Here is an 18,763-nt window from a genome sequence, read left to right on the forward strand (position 1 = left end):
TTTAATAAAAATATTAAAAAGTTCCCACTTTAAAATATATAGTGTGACCGGCTGATACAGACTTCTAAGAAATATAATTGACAGAATGTACAAAAAAAAAAAAAATGCAAAAATTCATTTTCATAAAAAAGTCAGTAATAAGATGAGAACTAAGAAATACTACATAAATCAAAGTAATCAGATGTAAAATAACACTGGTTAGTCTTCATAGTAAAAATTAAATACAGATGAATGCTTACACTTACAAAATTTATTCAGTCAAGAGTAGAGTGATTTGATTTGTCTTTTGCTCTTTGATTAACATGACAGACAGCAGCAGGCTTATTAGACTGCTGTCTCTTTAAAAGCTTATGCACGGATCCAATATACAGTTACACAACATGCATTATCTTTCACAACCATTCCACATTACATTCCAAAACTGACTGCTTAACTGACCACTCACCAATACAGGCGTTTAGACAATTTTGTGTGTATTTGACTGTTTAAGCGGAGCAAACCACTCATTTTGGTACTTGCAACTCAAAAGCTACCTGAGAGAAGGCTTTGTGCATGCCACTTATATAGATCAGTGGTGCACATGCTTTTGGTGTGAGCGTGAAACTTGTAGGAATGACTAAAAGGATTCACAATACAAGCACTATTTCAACTATTCAGAGCAAATGAGAAGAGTGAATGTCACTTCACCAGAGAAGAAAGAGTGAGAACGTGCAGCTGAAACAGGTGTATCAATACTGCAGAGAAGGTGTATTGGAACCATTTCAGATATTTTTAGTATCAATATGTATCGAAGTAATATTTTTTTGACAACACTAGTGTCTAATTAGGATTGTTGTTCTGAAATATTTCATGGTGGTTCCCCCTGGTTTAATTTGGCCATGCATGTATTACAAATTTTAACAAAGAATTACAAAGTTTATATCTGATAGGTTCATAAAATAATAACTAGCAGATATATTATTCAGACCGTTTTTGTGTAGAATTAGGTGCCATAAGCAGTAAATGACAAAACCTGATTGATACATGGGACTGCGCTTTATGTTGTTTTATAGTCAACCATAAGGGTTGGCTAATGGCTGAGGTGAAAGTGTGTGCAAGCACTGATGTTATACAACTATTATTATTTAACCGCTTGTCATTTTCTGTCTGCTTCTTTTGAGCTTTTCTTATTATATTTATTGGTTTATTCGTTGTTATGATGGGCTGATACAATTGTCCTTTGATAACAGTTACAGTGAAACTGTGCAAGCACTGACGGAAGGGGGGGCTTAAGATATTTTGTGCATTTATTTTTCTGCCACTAAAATTTTCCATTTTTCTTTCGACTAAAAACCATCAATCCCTAGTTATAGCGTAGCTCAGTAATTTAGCATTTTAAAATCTTGCTGTAGAAATCTACACTGGATGTCTGGAAGCAAGTGACGTAGGAGGCAAACTTGGCAATAATTCTACACAAAAATGGTCTGATTAGTATATCGGATGTACAGTACTGTGCAAAAGTCTTAGACACGTTGATATTTTCACACGGAAAATGTTTTTAAGCCAGTTATTTATATCTTTTACTGTAGTGTGTCAGTAGGATGAGATCAGATCTCCATGCGGAGCATAGAGACTATTGTCAGACTCTTTATGCATACAGAAATCTCACTGGATTATTACAATTAATTGCAAAATGAATGTTTGGAAATGACACACTACAGTAAAAGATATAAATAACTGGCTTAAAAACATTTTTTGTATGAAAATACCAACGTGCCTAAGACTTTTGCACAGTACTGTATATCAGCTATTCATTTAGCTACTTATTATTTTATCAACCTATCAGATATAAACTGGAGAAACATACTGTTTTCAAGCTGGTCAGCTACATCCAGCAACAGCTGAGCCAGTGGTCCTAACAGAAACGGTTGTTCTGACTGGTTTGCCTAATTGACCAATCCTGCATTGAGAAAGGTTAGGACTGCCTACCTTATTAACTTGGGTACACATAAATAGATAAATAAATAAATAAATAAATAAATAAATAAATAAATAAATATAGAAATGCATAAATACATGTAAAAATAAATAAATGTAGAAATACATAAATGTAGTATAACACAAATGGTACAAACATAGCGCAATTAAAAAATATCCTTTGGACAAAATTATTCATGTATTCATTCATTTATGCATAGCTGCATTTATCTATTTTAGAATTGTATTATTTAATTATTCATTTATTTATGCATTTCTACATTTATTTATTTATTAAATTATGCATTTATGTATTTATTAATTTATTTATAGTTAAGTCATAAGCACCTGATTTAATGGAGGAGATTTGCTAGGGTGACTAGATAGGTGACTAGAGGGTACAAGATTTATGGGTGACTAGGTGGAGAAAATGCCCTTTGAGGGAGGTTAGTCCCATTCACACTGCCAGCGACACGCAGTGACAAAACAACATGATCCCATTCATTTTCTGTTAACATTAGTTTTGAATATTGAAAAGTTGAGAATAGAATAGTAATATTACCATTAATATTGTCATATTTTTTGATTTATAATATTTTTGAATTTATATAAGATTTGATTTTATTTGTGTTTTGATTTAATTTGTGTTTCTAACAAGTCTGGAATGGCATGAGGGTGTGTAATTAATGACATAATTTTCATTTTGGGGTGAACTAACCCTGTATTGTCACACCCCTACTGGTCAGCTAACAAGGAAGGAATTTGATCAAGGAAGCTGAAGTATGCTTGCTCGAAATATTAGAACCAACAAGGTTCTCGCATGCCAGGCCAGCACATTTGAACCAGAGCCCTTGAATATGGCTCTGGTTTGAGCTTCTGCAAGAACCAATGTTCTCATGCATCAAGCAACAAATCTCTTTAGACAACACAGATTAAATGGCTCATAATGATTTATTTTTGATCAATGTATCTTTGAAGTGTCAAAGCTTTGGGTGAACAGACTTTCAATGGAGGGGCATGTCTCTCAGATTTGATTAAAAATCTTCATCTGTGTTCTGAAGATAAAAAAAATTTCTTATGAGTTTGGAACAAAATGAAGGTGAGTAAATGACAACATAATCTTCGTTTTGGGGTGAACTATCCCTTTAAATAAAAATTGTGACCTACCTGTTCATCTAGATTGTCCAGCAAAGTCTCAAAGTCACAATCGCCTCTCTGTTTTACTTTTGCCCTGAAGAGTTTCAGCAAGCCTCTGGAGTTGTTATCCAATGATGTAAGGAATGTGGATTTAAGGTCTAAATGGTTGATCCTTCTAAATTCTGCATAAACCTATGTGAGAAACATAAGAGAAAGAAAAAAGGAGAGAGTTCATGCAAATAAACAAAACAACTGTATGTACAATATGACCTTAGGAAACATACCTGTTCCTCATTAAAGAGTGCTGGCCATCATTGTTTGAGTGTTGATACAAGAGGCTGATCTTCAACAACCTCACGTCTTCTAAGAGAGAAGGTGAAATCCATCTTTGTGTTCAAAGCACGAATGTTCACATCTTTCTTCTTCACCTCTTCTTCCATCCATTTGCGTTCATTCTCCAAAGCTTCTTCATCAAAACCAGCTGGAATGTCAGGAAGAAAGTTCAGTTCAGATCTTCGGGGTCTTTTCAGTGTTTGTTTGGATGCATCTCGTCTATTCAGTATCAATTCTGCACAACCAAGCTCACGAAGTTTTTGACGGTAATTCTGCATTTTGTTCTTCAAACTTAATGTCCATCCTTCACATCCAGTTTCAGATCCAGGACGTTTAAGGCAGGGATGCTTCTCTATCAATGCAGATGCAACCTTCTTCAAATCATTGTCCTTTGGGTATGCCTTAAATGTGTATATGGCTTCTGCCAACTTGCCCAACACTTCCATCAAGATGTCTCTTGAGACAGTTAAGGACTTTCCATTTTTCTCGTATTCCTCATTGGCTTTCTGAAGCTTTAGTTCCACATTATAGGAGAAGGTTGGTGTTTTTAAATTTTTTTGGTATTGTTCTTTGGTTTTATGAGCGACCTGTGTTGAATCTGAGGAAGTTGCTGATGTAGATGGTTGGACGGATAATGTGCTTTCTGCATCTGCAGGGGGATCTGTCAATTCAGAATGCACTGAAATTGGGGTTAAAAATAATTCCCAATGAACTCTCAAAGTAGCTTTTTCTGGTGGAAGCTCGGAGATGTCATGCAAATTACAAAGTTGATTATTGAAATCTGGATCTTCATACTGAATGGTAAAGCCTTTCTTTTGCAATTTTTCACACAGACACGTGCAAAGTTCTTCTACTGAGGATGGGGTAGGCACAGATATTTTTCTAACGTTGTCAGGTGAAAGAATGACTCGCAGCAACATTGCAACCTGGAGGACAGGGGACAGTATGAGCAGAATTGGTAAGTTTAGAACAACCAAGTAATCAACCAAGTAAAAATCTCTTTGGTACAACCATGCGTCTTCCGCCAACATTGTAAGCAGTCAGAGGATAAAAATCAACAAGCTCTTGTGGAGTCACAATTGCAACATCACAGTGCGTACTTTGATTTATCTCATATGCCCGGAAATGTTCAATGTACCATGAGGTAAGTCTGTGCACAATGAATGCAACCTCTGTGCCACAAATTAGGATATGATCAGTCTGACCAAACTCTGGAAATCCATTTCTATTTCCAATACACAGAATCATTCCTCGACTGTACTGGGTTCCATGTACAGTTGCCTTTGTGGTTAAAGAAAAGGAAGTTTGGTTTGCATACTTGTTCTCAACTGCCAATCTCAGCCTTGCATCAAGAGAGGATATTTTAAGTAACTTAACATTTTCGACATGTAGAGGGCATGCCATCATGAGTTGATGCTTGTTGGATAACGTCTTGAGAAGGTTTCTGAAATTCTGTGTTTCATGAACAACCTTCTTGAAAAAACTGTGCTTTGCCTCAAAGCGCATTGTCCACAGATCCACTAGAGGACCAAAGCAACAGATCAGGTGAGGATAGTGTTCAAGAAAGTGATGTTTTGGACGCAAGTATGCATCAGGAAAGACCTCTTTAAACAACTCACGATGGCAGGAAATCTTGCTTTCCAGATACCAGACAGCCTCCACTGTTAGTTTTTGGCTTACCACAAGCTCGACAATATCTTTCAAATCCATGATGAGATCCCATGTCTTGTCACTCTCAGGCACCAAACCACCAATCATCAGAGATATCAGTCTTAGTAAGGTCCAGTTTTCGTGAGCGTTTCCTCCAATTGTTTTCTTTGAAGAAAAAGTCTTTGGAATTTTTTGAGGTCTGTTGACCTGGTCAGAAAAGCAGTATTGAAATGAGTGGATTTTGTTGTTTAGCTCTTCAAGAGTAAAATATTTAGACTCAATCCATTTCTTCAGAGATAAACTTATCTCAAAAGGCACTATTCCCTCAAAAAGGTCGTGCATTAGATCTGGAGGGAAGCCAGTAATGGTGTGGAAGAATTTAAGATGTTTCTGGAGAACACATTATGATTTCACACCATTCACAGATGATAAAGTCTCACTGCTGTTCAACTCTGTTATGCAGCAATCATGTTGTTCTGGACTTCTTAGCTGAAAAATACCTTCTCTCACCTCTGTGTTTTGAATGTCGTTTAAAGATGCCAAACAAAATCGACAGAACTTCTCCACCCTGAAACTCTCTTGAAACCCTGCAAGTCCATGTGCTCCAAGATTATCCGCAGAAACAGTGAACACTGTTCCCCTAACGTTCTTTCCAAGCCTTTGAACAAAGATGCCATCCTGCTCAAGACACTTTAAATCTTTTATCAAAGGGTCAAAAAGGCACTTTCATTGGTGGTAAATGTCTTCTCAAATACCTCTGGTTGATCAAGCAATGTCTGCAGGACTTTCAGAAGGGGAACATAAAAAAATGTTTGTTTGTCTGCCCTGCTGAACACATATTGAATTGGTTCAGTTACTTGGAATTTTTGTTTAAAGTAGCTGGTTCATTTATGTTCAGTTGAAAGAATACCGTTGTGAGAGCAAGCTGTCAAAAATGGGTCAGTTTCATGTAAAATATGTGCAATATAAGTAAAAACTGACTAATCAACATCACAATTATGTGACTGCAGAATGTCTTTGATTGCAGCCAAAGTATTTGATTTGGAGATAGTTAGAATATCAGTTACAGCATTGCTGATATGCTGAGAGGCCCTTTTGAACACATGTAGTTGTTTGCGCATACACAAAAACAAGGCTGCAAGTTTGTGTTCAAGTGCTTGCTTAGTTTCTGCAGGGTTATCATCAGGAGTATCAGTAGTATGCACTTCTACTTTTTCGTCTAAATGCACTTGTACTTCTTCGTCTAAATTTGGTGCACATCCTAAGGAAGAAGATGGACTCGCATCAGCTGATTTGTGCTTCCTGTTCTTATGAGCTGTTAATGTACGGTAACTGTTGCTAATAAAATTACAATTTAAAAATGGACAATGAACCCTCTCGTGGTTTTTAAGATATCCTCTTAAATGGTGAAGAAATGTTGATTGAGAGCAGATGTCCCTAAAATCACAGTTGTGACAAGAAAATGTGTCAGTCTTTGGATGTACCCTCCACAAATGTGTTTTTAAAGCGCCAATTGTCTTGAAAATGAAAGAAATTTTTATTTGTAGAAGTTGTAAGTAAGTTGAAATTTGTGAAATGTGGCAAGTTCTGTAGTGCTTGAAAATTAGGTCTTGGTGAGGTGATGAAAACTTGCAGAAGCGGCACTGCATGGACTTCTTCTAAACCTGCAAAATAAATAAATGACGAAGCTGAAAGATGATACTTTTGCATAAAAAAGGCTTTCTAAAGATAGAGCTAAATGGGGAAAAGTTGTCAGGGAGTCTGTACAGCAACTAATGGAAAATATAGCAAACTGTGGACTGTGTGACCAGCATGCTGGTGATAGTCAAGTCCACACTGCTGAAAGGGCAAAAGACTCAGAGTAATATTGATTAATTACTGTTACATCTTAAAAAAAAAAAAGAGTTAGAAATCTTTAGAAAAAATTTATTAGATGTAAAATTATATAAAATAAAATTTGTTCAAGTTTGTAGAGATTTTCTGAGGGAGGGGTTTGGCAAAACTGGTTCCCAGACTAATGTCCGTTTCGCACATACTCTATTTGCAGTGCGTATGTTAACCGGTTAGAGCTTTCACACTGCAAGCGGATGCGGTCCGGCAGTGTGTTCCAGGTGCGGTATGTCTGCAGCAGTGCGGCGTTTCGCATTGAGTCTATTTTTTGCTGTGCTGGACCCACTGAATTAAAGTGACAGCACATTGTTCGCATTAAAATAAACATGTATTGATGTGAAAATCTAGTAATTTCACCACAGATGCACATAATTTAAAGTCTACTCTGTTTCAAAGTCAACACATGGCTTTTTTCCTTGGATAAAGCAAGGAAAACGACACTATACCTGGCATTTTGGTAAAAATTTTGGAGTTACATAATGGTTAGCACTCATCCTTTCTTGGAGGTGGAAAAACGAATTTCTTTATGACCTGCAGGATTTCTTGTAAAAAAGATTTTAAAACAAAAGAAAAGATGAGAATCGGCTGTTTTTGTCAAGCCTGTTGTAAGTTTTAATTTAAAATGTATCTGATTTCTAGTAAATCTAGTAATTTCACCGCATATGCATTTAATTTGAATATAATTTATAACTCTACTCTGTTCCAAAGTCATGTACACAATATGGCGTATCTCAATGGGATGCAAGCGGCGGAAGTGATCTCTCGTGCGTATCTCTATGCCATATCGTGTAATTTGACCTCACTTACCAGAAGTGATGGTGTGGGGACGGCTGATTTGAGGTAAAATGTGATATAAATACTGTCACTGACACATTGATGTCTGACACGAAATGATCGGTTTGTGTGAGAAACCCAACAGTGTTTAATTATTAATTAACAGACTGCTATTAATAAATAGTGATTTAATTAACATTACGTAATTCTGAGCATTATAGCTTGCCATACATGTACTGCAACACGCACATAAGCACTGCAGACGGAGTATGTGTCAAACGGGTGTAACACAAAATGGCCAACCACTTTGCAGCCTGAATTACAGTGTCGGCTCTCAAAAAAGCAATTTAACAATTTAAATATCATAAGAGCTAAGGGTATTTGACACAAATATGGTATTAACAAATATGCAATAAAAACTTTTAAATACTCACTGTGAAAGTAGTAACGTTAGCCGTTCCGTTGAGTCTGACCTACGATGTTTGGCTACATTGAGAGAAAAAAAAAGTTATAACAGAAACATATAACTAATACCTAGTGTCTCATACATTTAACATAATCACAATATAGTTTGACAAAATTATTTAGTTCAATAAATAGTAAATGAGATATTAGTATCGGGCTAAATTAGTTTATAAAAGGCTATCATGAAACCAAGGCGTGAATTCACTGTTATTCTGCAAAATACAATGTTATGTAGGCTATGGAAAATATTGTAGCGCACAGACTCTTAATTGTTGTTTTTTTTATGTTTGTTTTGGATTTTTTTTTTTGGGGTTATCGAAGTGAGTTAGGAGCATAGTTCGGAGGGCCATAGTTAGTTTGAGTGTTCATCTCATAGACTGTCTTCGTTCTGATTAAAAGTTCGGAAATAGAGCTTCCCTTTTCTGTCATTTTTCAGACATTACAATATACTATGTCCTCAAGTAAAACATTCGGAGAGTCGTTAATTCGTTTAACCTTACCCAATGCTAGTGTAATGGCCACGGTAGTGTAACATTAATGCCCATGTTTTACGTTTTTATGCTGAAACATTGAGACCTGCACTCGTTTTAACGTAAACAAGACTTAATAAATACATATTTCAGTACTCACCATAACTTAAATTAAGAAAAATCTGTTTGGAAATGATGTCTGAACTTCTGTCGTCGTACTTCAGCATCGACTCCTCAGTCTCCTCACTCTCCCGCGCAGATACATTTGAATCAACTATACCAACGGTTTCTCTCAGGTGCATGCGCCTGTCTGGCATGCGCATGCGTTTTTTTTTCTCCGCAAGGCTTGTCCGCAAACACAGATATTTAACTTTTACTTGATGAATTGGCTGAACACAATTTAATATGTTCAGTGAATCTATATTTTTAATTTTACCTTTAGACCATAAGCTAAAATTACCCCAATGGATCTATTTGTTTGGGGATAATTATTTGAAAGCAATTTGTTGAGTCAATATTTAATTGTCAGTTTCCAAAATTTTTCAAAAAAATTTTTTTTTTTACATTTTTTTACTGTGTTTGATGTATTCTGCTTGTACTGCTGTACTACAAATTTAGTAAACACATTCCTTATAAGCTTTCCATTGAAAAACAGTGATCTGTCATAGATGCTTGAGGCTTAAACCTTTATAATGATATATAGTTATGTAAAGATAAATTTTGGCCCGTTTCATTTAATCTATTCGTAAACATTGACACATGCAAACAGAGTTCAGTGCGCAGGCGTCCAGGTGCAGGTTGACAGGTTAAAAAAAAAACACTGGCTGTTAACATTTTCGCTTTCTGAGTTAATGAAAACACAATACTTACATTTCAATGTGAATTCCTCCACTGACATCCTCCATGTTCTCTGAATATAAATTCCATCGTCATCTGCATGCAAGTGATTCTGGGATATGGTAGGTTGTGAAGTGTATATCAGATGTGCATTTTCCTGGGAAATGGAGGGTGCATTTTAAGTCACTTTCGAATTATGTCAGCCTTCATCGCGCTGCAGTGATGCAATCGGCCTTGGAATGCGGTCTTCGGAGGGTGCATCCTGAATTGGGACAGCTTACATAGTGACGCTGTAATGCAATTGTACTTCAAATGAATCAGTAGCTTTTGTATCGGGGCTGTCTGAATCAAGTGATTAGCTGTTCCATGCAGTTGGTACCTTCCATCACAAATTTCTCACCTTCAAAAGTGTGTTTCTTATTTTTGGGGTTGTTTGAAACATTGATGTAACCCTTGACCTGCCAGTTTTTCGCCACAATTGCTGCATCATTGGGGAGCACATTTTTGTGCTGTCTGAGACCACATCCTTTAATTTCGTATTGCCTATTACATAGTTTACAATATTTTATAATGTTGCAAGGTGTATTTTCTTTACTGGGTGGCGTCTTCTTATGCATTTCATATTAGTAGCTTGATTTACAATAACGCAAGTACGCTGAGCAATGCATGGTTCTTTTAGGGTATTTGAAGCAATCTCGATCAAAACACACATTGCAGACATGCTTATAATGGTGATCTTGGGGTTTTGACTAGCCTTTATAGCAAGATTCACATACATAGTCACATACAAAGCAGACTTAAAAATTAAATAAATAGTAAATAAATAAATAAATAAATAAATAAATAATAAAACAGAATAAAAATAATGCTTACCTTAACAGTGTCGCCTCTGCTGGGTTCTACCGTTCTATCTGTATAGAGTAAACATCAAACCTTTAAAGTCATGTGATTTAAAGTTATTTCATAAACATGGTAATTTTTACATAAAATAAATAGGGAAGTAAAAAGCAGAAATAATTAATAATTAAATAATAAAAGCTAAAATAATAAAAGTAATTTACTATTAAGAAAAATGAATACAGCATTAAGACATTAAAATTAAGAAATAAAAGCAAATTATTACAAATAATTACTGATTATAATGACTTATTGTAACATAAGGATAGCACAACACCTGTCGCTGATTTCCCGGAGGATCATCAGCGACCATGCCCACACACACACACATTCATTCATAAAATACATACACAAAGTGCAAGGGATCATCAATGAATTCCTCAACCGTGACAGTACCCCTCCCTCTAGGAGCGCCTCCTGGAGCTCCCAGAGGAACCTACCTGTTGATAGTAATCATCAATAAGGGACTGATCCAGAATGTCCCTAGCAGGAACCCAACTTCTCTCCTCCGGACCGTAACTCTCCCAGTCCACCAGATACTGAAATCCGTGTCCCCTCCGTCTTGAGTCCAGAATTCGATTTACCGAAAAAGCGGGTTCCCCATCTACGAGTCGCGGCGGTGGGGGAACCGGGGCTGGCGGATTAATGGGTGAATAAAATATGGGTTTCAATTTGGAACACGGGATGAATTCTTCTGTACGCAGGATGGAGTTTAAGGTGAATTGTCACCGGACTAATGATTTTGGTGACAGGAAATGGGCCAATGAATTTGGGAGCTAGCTTATTAGAAACGGAACGGAGTGGAATGTTCTTAGTAGAAAGCCACACTTTGGAATCGACGACATACACTGGAGGTCTTGACCGGTGGCGATCGGCCTTAACCTTGGTGCGTGCCCTTACTTGGAGCAGAGTCTCACGGGCTCTGGTCCATGTACGGTGACACCTCTGGACAAAAGCGGGTGAGCGGAGAGGGGACCGCGACTTCGGATTCCAGACTAGGAAAAATAGGTGGCTGGTACCCTAAGCTACCCTCAAAAGGAGATAGGCCCGTGGATGACACAGGTAGCGAGTTGTGGGCGTACTCCACCATTGAGAGTTGTTGACACCAAGAGGAAGGATTCTTTGCGGCAATACATCGCAACATTCTCTCCAAATCTTGGTTGGCTCTCTCGGTCTGCCCGTTGCTCTGGGGGTGGTAACCCGAAGATAGACTGACAGTGGTCCCCAGTAATTTACAAAATTCTTGCCAAAATTTGGAGACAAATTGGGATCCCCTGTCAGAGACCACGTCCGTCGGGAGGCCATGTAACCGAAAGACGTGATTGATGACAGTCACCGCTGTTTCCTTGGCTGAAGGCAATTTGGGCAAGGGAATAAAATGAGTCACCTTCGAGAACCGGTCCACTATGGTTAAAACAACCGTATTGCCTTGGGATGGCGGGAGGGCGGTAACAAAATCTAGCGCTATGTGGGACCAGGGTCTTGAAGGGACAGACAGCGGTTGAAGAAGCCCATCTGGGGGTCGATTGGAAGTCTTACCCATCGCACAGATCGAGCAGGCCAAAACAAAATCTCGAATGTCGCAAGCCATAGATGGCCACCAGAATCGTTGCTTAACTAAAAATCTTGTACGATTTACTCCTGGATGACAGGCTACATTGGAACAATGACCCCACTGAATAACGTCAGACCGTAATTCCTCCGCACAAACAATCGGTTCGGTGGGCACCGGGACGGAGGCGTTACCCCTTCTAAGGCCGTCTTGACCTTCGATTCGACCTCCCATCGGAGTGTGGAGATGAATAGAGTCTCCGGTAAAATGCACTCGGGAGTAGCTGGGAGTTCGGATGGATCAAAAATACGAGATAATGAATCGGGTTTGATGTTTTTAGAACCCTGACGGTACAAAAGAGTAAAGTCAAAACGACCGAAAAAAAGAGCCCACCGAGCCTGCCTGGAGTTGAGTCTTTTGGCAGATTGAATGTATTCTAAGTTCTTGTTAAAAGGTACCCCCGACCCTTCTAACCAATGTCGCCATTCTTCCAATGCTAACTTGACTGCCAACAACTCCCTGTTACCAATGTCATAGTTACGTTCGGTAGGCGACAAACGATGAGAAAAGAACGCGCAAGGATGCATCTTGTCGTCTGAAGAAGAGCGCTGAGAAAGCACTGCGCCTACCCCCACCTCTGACGCATCGACCTCCACCACGAACTGACGTGACCGATCAGGGGTCGTAAGAATGGGAGCCGAAACGAAGCGACTCTTCAGGTTGGTGAATACAGCTTCGGCTGTTTCGGACCACCCGAACGTCGTTCTGGGGGAGGTCAAGGCAGTCAGAGGCGCGGCTAGTTGGCTGTAATTACGAATAAAACGTCGGTAAAAATTGGCGAACCCCAGAAACCTCTGTAGGGCCTTACGGGAATCTGGACTTGGCCAATCCACCACAGCCTTAACTTTGTCAGGATCCATACGCACTCCCTCAGACGAAATGACTTAACCTAGGAAAGGGACAGACTGTGCATGAAAAGCGCATTTCTCCGCCTTGACAAAAAGCCCATTCTCTAGCAACCTCTGAAGCACTCGTCTGACATGCTGAACGTGTTCCTGGAGAGACGAATAAAAAATCAATATGACCCACCTGCATGGACTCGTGATCGTCGACGGGGCTGACCGCATCACAAGCGTTGAGTGGGGAGATCCCAAAGCTCCTCTGTGTAAGTGTCGTACGAGTGTGTTGTTCCAACCGATGCAGGCGTGCGTCCACTCTTAAGGCCAGTTCGATCAGATCGTCGAGTTTCTCTGGCAGGTCCAGGGTATAAATCTCGTGTTGGATGCGGTCAGCCAGCCCATGCAGGAAGATGTCCCATTGCGGCGCCTCGTTCCAGCGGCATTCTGCGGAGAGGGTGCGAAACTCGATGGAATAGTCGGCGACGGATCTTTCTCCCTGGCGGATGTCTGCGAGCTGGCGAGCCGCCTCTCTGCCTGCGACTGCCCGGTCAAACACCCTTCTCATCTCCTCCGAGAGTGCCGCGAACGAGTCACAACATGGTCGATTGTTTTCCCACACCCCCGTTCCCCATAGCGCCGCACGTCTGGACAGCAGTGTAAGCACGAAGGCCACCTTCGAATCTTCAGTGCAAAATGTCTGGGGTTGGAGAGCAAAAAACATTGAGCACTTGGTCAAAAAAGCTCTACAATAACTTGGCTCACCAGAATAACTCTCCGGCGTCGGCAGACGCGGCTCATATTGATGGACGGATGCGGGGGAAATCAGCGGTGGGTTGGGTGCAATGGGCTGTGTCAGTTGTTGGACCTGCTGGGTGAGCCCGGACACCTGCGCTACCAATGCCTGGATCGCTCTTCCAGTTGCGGCGAGATTCTCCTCCTGACGCTCCATACGGGCTGTGTTGTGTGCGAAGTATTCAGTGACATCAGATCCGCTTGCTGCCCCCTGCATGGTCAGATCGTTGTGTAACGTAAGGATAGAGGAGACAATAGCAAGTCAAACAGATCCTTTTATTAGGATGAATAGCACCAGTCTCAGAGTGAAAAATGGGGAAGCAGACACAGTTCTCAGAAATGCTGGAAGATGCTAATGAAGTACACAGGTCCTTCTGAATGTGATGGTATCTCCGATGATGATGATGACTAGGCAGCGCAGGCTTGCATGGACAACTCGATCCGATGGTCAGACGTGAAGTGGTGAATCCAGTGTTGGTGAATAGTGAAGACATACACTGCAATGGCGAACTTCCAGCCGGAGACAAACCAGGAGACACGAGGAGCCGAAGAGACAGGAACACAACAGGTTACATCCATAAAACAACGATCTGACAAACACAAGACGCATGAGGTGAGTATAAATAGACAGTGGTAATGCACAACACCTGTCGCTGATTTCCCGGAGGATCATCAGCGACCACGCCCACACACACACACCCACACACACCCACACACACATTCATTCATAAAATACACACACACAGTGCAAGGGATCGTCAATGAATTCCTCAACCGTGACACTTATACTGTCTTGTTACGCATTGCGTTGCATATCGTGCTGCATAAACATAAAACCATGTCTGCATTTGTGATCAGAGAAATGACAAACAACAAGTACTACTCTACACTGCTCAAAATTTGCGTTTGAATCATCATTGGTAAATCCTTTACATATGTAAACCTACTTACATACCTTGAGTCAGAAGCGCCAGACTGTCCTTAAAAAAAAAAAAAAGTGAGGAATGGCCAGCGGCTTGAGTGAGGAATACCCGGGGGCTTGAGTGAGCGGCTATAACGAGGAACGGCCGGAGGATTCAACGAAGGAGCGGCCGGGGGTTACGGTAACCACATGTGACGACCCCGGGCTGGACTCCGCTTCTTCCATGGTGAAAGCAGATCCTGCGAACCACAGCACGAAGTTGATGTTTTTCCTTAGCGACCAGCACAAATCAGCTCTAGGCATGACAAAGCAGATATCGTGCTCTTTTGGAAGGCCAAACAAAATAGTTTCACTTTCACAATGAAACACACAGCTTCTCCATGAAATGGCGCCGACAGCAACACCGAGAATAAACGGTACGCCTTTTTAAAAAATGATATAAATACTGTTCAGTTTCTAGCACAAACAGATCGTTTTGTGTCTTTACACATCAATGTATCGTCATGAGCCGCAGGGTTTAATTTGGTTTTGTGTATGTTTATTTTTTTGTTTGTTTTATTGTATGTTTTAGCTGTGATTCCCATCCACTTCCACTATAAGACTGATAGACTGCAACGGTTTGTGTTAAAAATCTTTGTTTGTGTTCAACTGAAGAAACAAAGTCACCTACATCTAAGATGCCCTGGGGGTAAGCAGATAAACATCAAATTTAAATTTTTAGGTAAAATATCCCTTTAAAGTTAGATGCTAATTGCAATTAGTGTATTAATGTGCTAGCAATATTAGCTCATATTCATCTGATGTTGTTGTGTGTTGCTGGTATGTGTTAATGTCTGTTTTTTAGAGATTCATATTTTTCTGATGTAAATGCCACGCATTAGGTGTGTTTAAATTATTAATAGTATAAAAACAGTCTCAAAGATGACATACTCTGTTCGTGTTTTCTGAACATCTTATAATGGCAAATGTATGTACAATTTAAATTAATTAAGATTTAAATTAATTAAGATTGAAAAGTATAAAATGAAATCCAGCTTTTTCATAACTTTTTAGTAAACTATTTCTTCTTTTCCCGTGTAGAGTCATCAAGGATCCAGCTTATTGCCAATTTGCTAAGGAACTGTTAATCTGCTACATTGCACTGCCACTTCTGGTAGATATTCATTGACCTTTTGTTGTAGGTTTTGATTTTACTTAATTGAATAAAAATTTACTTAATTAGATTTAAAAAATACACTGTATATCTAGGATTCTGAATAAAACAGTGTAACTGGTGGCTCTGAAAAACTCCTTGTGAATAATAAGTTAATATTGTAAACTTTCATCTGAATATATATGTACAAAAAGTGTTTAATGAATAGTGTTTTGCAGTCTGTTTCTAACCCCACTGTCATGGAACTTTAAAGTGAAATATTATTTGTGATTTGTTTTGTATTCAGTTTTCAGTTAAAGATATTTCACAATATCACAATTTATATTTTGAGCAATTATTTTTGGTGTTTTTTTATTTATTTATACAGGACAGTACAGAGAATGCACAAGTGGAAGAGAGAGGAGATCCTGTAAGCCCCACGCGGAGGCCGCTTTGACTGAGATGGATTGTTCACATTATAGAGCATGAGTCTCACCACTCTGCGTGCTTGGATCACTTTCTTTTTAGAGAGCGAATCCACCCGTCGCGCCCTCCCATTTTCTTCCTCCCAGGTAGATGTGGAAAGTAACTAATTACAAATACTTTCGTTACAGTACTTGAGTATGTTTACATTTTTTCAATTGTGGTACTTTTACTTGTGGAATAAAACTAAAGTATTCAACTACGCTACATTTATTTTTCACCAAAAGTACAAAGTACAATAAATAAATAAATAAATAAAATAGACAAAGGAAGTGCCGATGGAGAAATACAGCAAGCCAGCATTTGATGGCCACTTTTCAAACTACTGTGGTGGAGCCCTGTGCTTCAGCCAATAACAGACAGGTCTGACTCGGGTGCAAAACCAATCAAAACTTCCAGTTCAGCTGTCATTTTGTATCAGCGTTTCAGTATTTTAGTGCAAAGTGCATTTCTTTTTAAAGGCACATACAGTATAGCTACTGTGGAGATGAGAGTCAGCACAGTGAATTTCATCTTGCAGCCAACAAGAAAACATTAGTTTATTAATAAATAATTAAAATAATCTCCTTTTTCACTTCTGCCTGTGCTTTGTGGCAAACTTAATGCATGTGCTTGAGTGTGGAATATATTAAAGCTCATTATGGATTATAGATGTTAATTTAATATAAACATGCGATTAGTTGAATAATGACTTAAATGAACGACTACTAGTAACTAGAAAAATCTTACGAGGGGGGCAGACCTATTAAATACCCTATAAACAAAGTTTTTAAAAAATGTTATACGCGTTTGCATAAATTCTGCTTTCAGAACAGTCTGTAATGAAGAGATGCCTTAACATTGATTTTTCCTCTGAAACACAAAAACAAAAATTGAAATAAAATTTATATTTTATGTTTTGAGAATGGCCAACCCTTCTTCATTCTGCAGATATTGTTGCTTCTAGTTTCCAATATTAAAAAAAAAATAATAATAATAATAATAATAATAATAATAAATAAATAAATAAATAAATACTGCAACAGTTTGCATCCTTTTTTTTTTTTTTTTTGGCTTATTGTTATTTTTTGTGATTATAATAACTAATAAACTATATTGCACTATACAGTAGTCAACATTTGAAGTGGATCAAAACCTTTCTTCAAAGTTTTCCTAAAACCTAAAACCAAAATGTATTCTTGTCTTAGAACAACTTTGATGAAGTTTTTTGATCCACTTCAAATGTTACTGTATATACTTAGAAAACTGTGTTAAAACTAACAATTATTAAGTTTAATATATAATGTCTCTTTGGCAGATGCGTGTCTCTTTCGCCAGTTTCTTTGTCCCTTCTCAGAGGTGCCTCATCTCTCCAAACCAAACGAGGCATTTGTCCTACTTTGTCTAAACCTGCTCTACAAGTTTGAAACCCTCATAAGACACTGTCCATATGAAAGAGCAAGAGATTCACACCTTTATTTCAACTTCCACAAGCTATACAGAACTACCCCCAACCCCCTCCATCTGAACTGAATTCGGTCTGTTTTTTGGCCTCGAGGGCCGTGTTTTGTCATGCTACTGGGATGAAATATGCTGCCTGCACTCACAGCTGCCCTACTCTTTTTATTTTTTATTTTCTCGCAGCCCGTATTATTATTTTCACCAGACCATGATAATAACAAATTCTTAATTGATAATTAATCATTCTTTTTACAAAACTCATTGTTATTTGTGAACGTAGGCATTTGAGGAAGGCTTTAAGATCATGCGGAATCCTCTGCCAGCTCCTCCCACTTCAGAGTGAGCGCGACTCGCGTTAACTGCACCCAGGTTCACCGTCAGCGTTCTGATTTTACAAAATCAGTTTGGGCGAATGCAATTTATTGATCATGAGCCCAACATTTAGCAAGGCAGGAAAACATTCAGTCTACCTGAAGGAAGACGTATTTCATTGTAAGTTAATGCTGTTAAATAGAGAGTTAAAACAAACAAACAAACTAGTGTGGCTATTCTTAAACTTGGACCTCATTATATTGAAGTAGCTACACATCCAAACACCAGAAGCAACCTACACTCTCTAAGTGTTCTTTCATTGAAAAGTATGCATTTTATGTATTCTCAGGCTATATGGTGGAAATAATATTTTATTTAAAAACTTTAAGTGCCATTGTTTAAAAAATGCTTTATTTACTAATGTTTCATAGACCTTCATTTGTTATGCTTTAAAATTCCATTGCCATTTGTAATTTCACAGTATTTTCACCTCCTAATTTACTACCCTTTTAAAAGCCCTATTGGCAAAGGATTAGTATTACCCGGTGACCTCCAGTCATTTTTAATAATTGCGGAGGTTGTCTGTGATCTTAATCCCATGTGAATTGGCCATGTCTGTAATTTGTAAAGTAAAAATTCCCCCGCAAAAGACCTACCATATTTCGCCGAACACAGAGGTCCTGTGATAATATTGGTCCCGTGCGAATCAGCATCTCTGTGATTCGGCCAGCATTTGACAGGTCATATATAATTTTTCGAGGTTCCATCTTTCGCGAATAATGGAGCTGGGTTGTAATGTTTAATAGTATTTTGGGTGCTGTC

General features: G+C 38.7%; 1 long non-coding RNA gene across 1 annotated transcript; it reads right to left on the reverse strand.

Annotated features, from left to right (window-relative positions):
• Window positions 1-6,654: 6,654 nt before the first annotated feature.
• LOC122146967 lies at window positions 6,655-9,019 on the reverse strand. The gene is made up of 3 exons (XR_006161300.1): window positions 8,836-9,019; window positions 8,175-8,226; window positions 6,655-6,740 (listed from the first exon to the last, which is right to left on the reverse strand). It is a non-coding gene; the product is annotated as an uncharacterized LOC122146967 (long non-coding RNA).
• Window positions 9,020-18,763: the final 9,744 nt, after the last annotated feature.

This window comes from Cyprinus carpio, chromosome A2 (genome assembly GCF_018340385.1).
Source record: "Cyprinus carpio isolate SPL01 chromosome A2, ASM1834038v1, whole genome shotgun sequence".
Classification (NCBI taxonomy): Eukaryota; Metazoa; Chordata; class Actinopteri; order Cypriniformes; family Cyprinidae; genus Cyprinus; species Cyprinus carpio.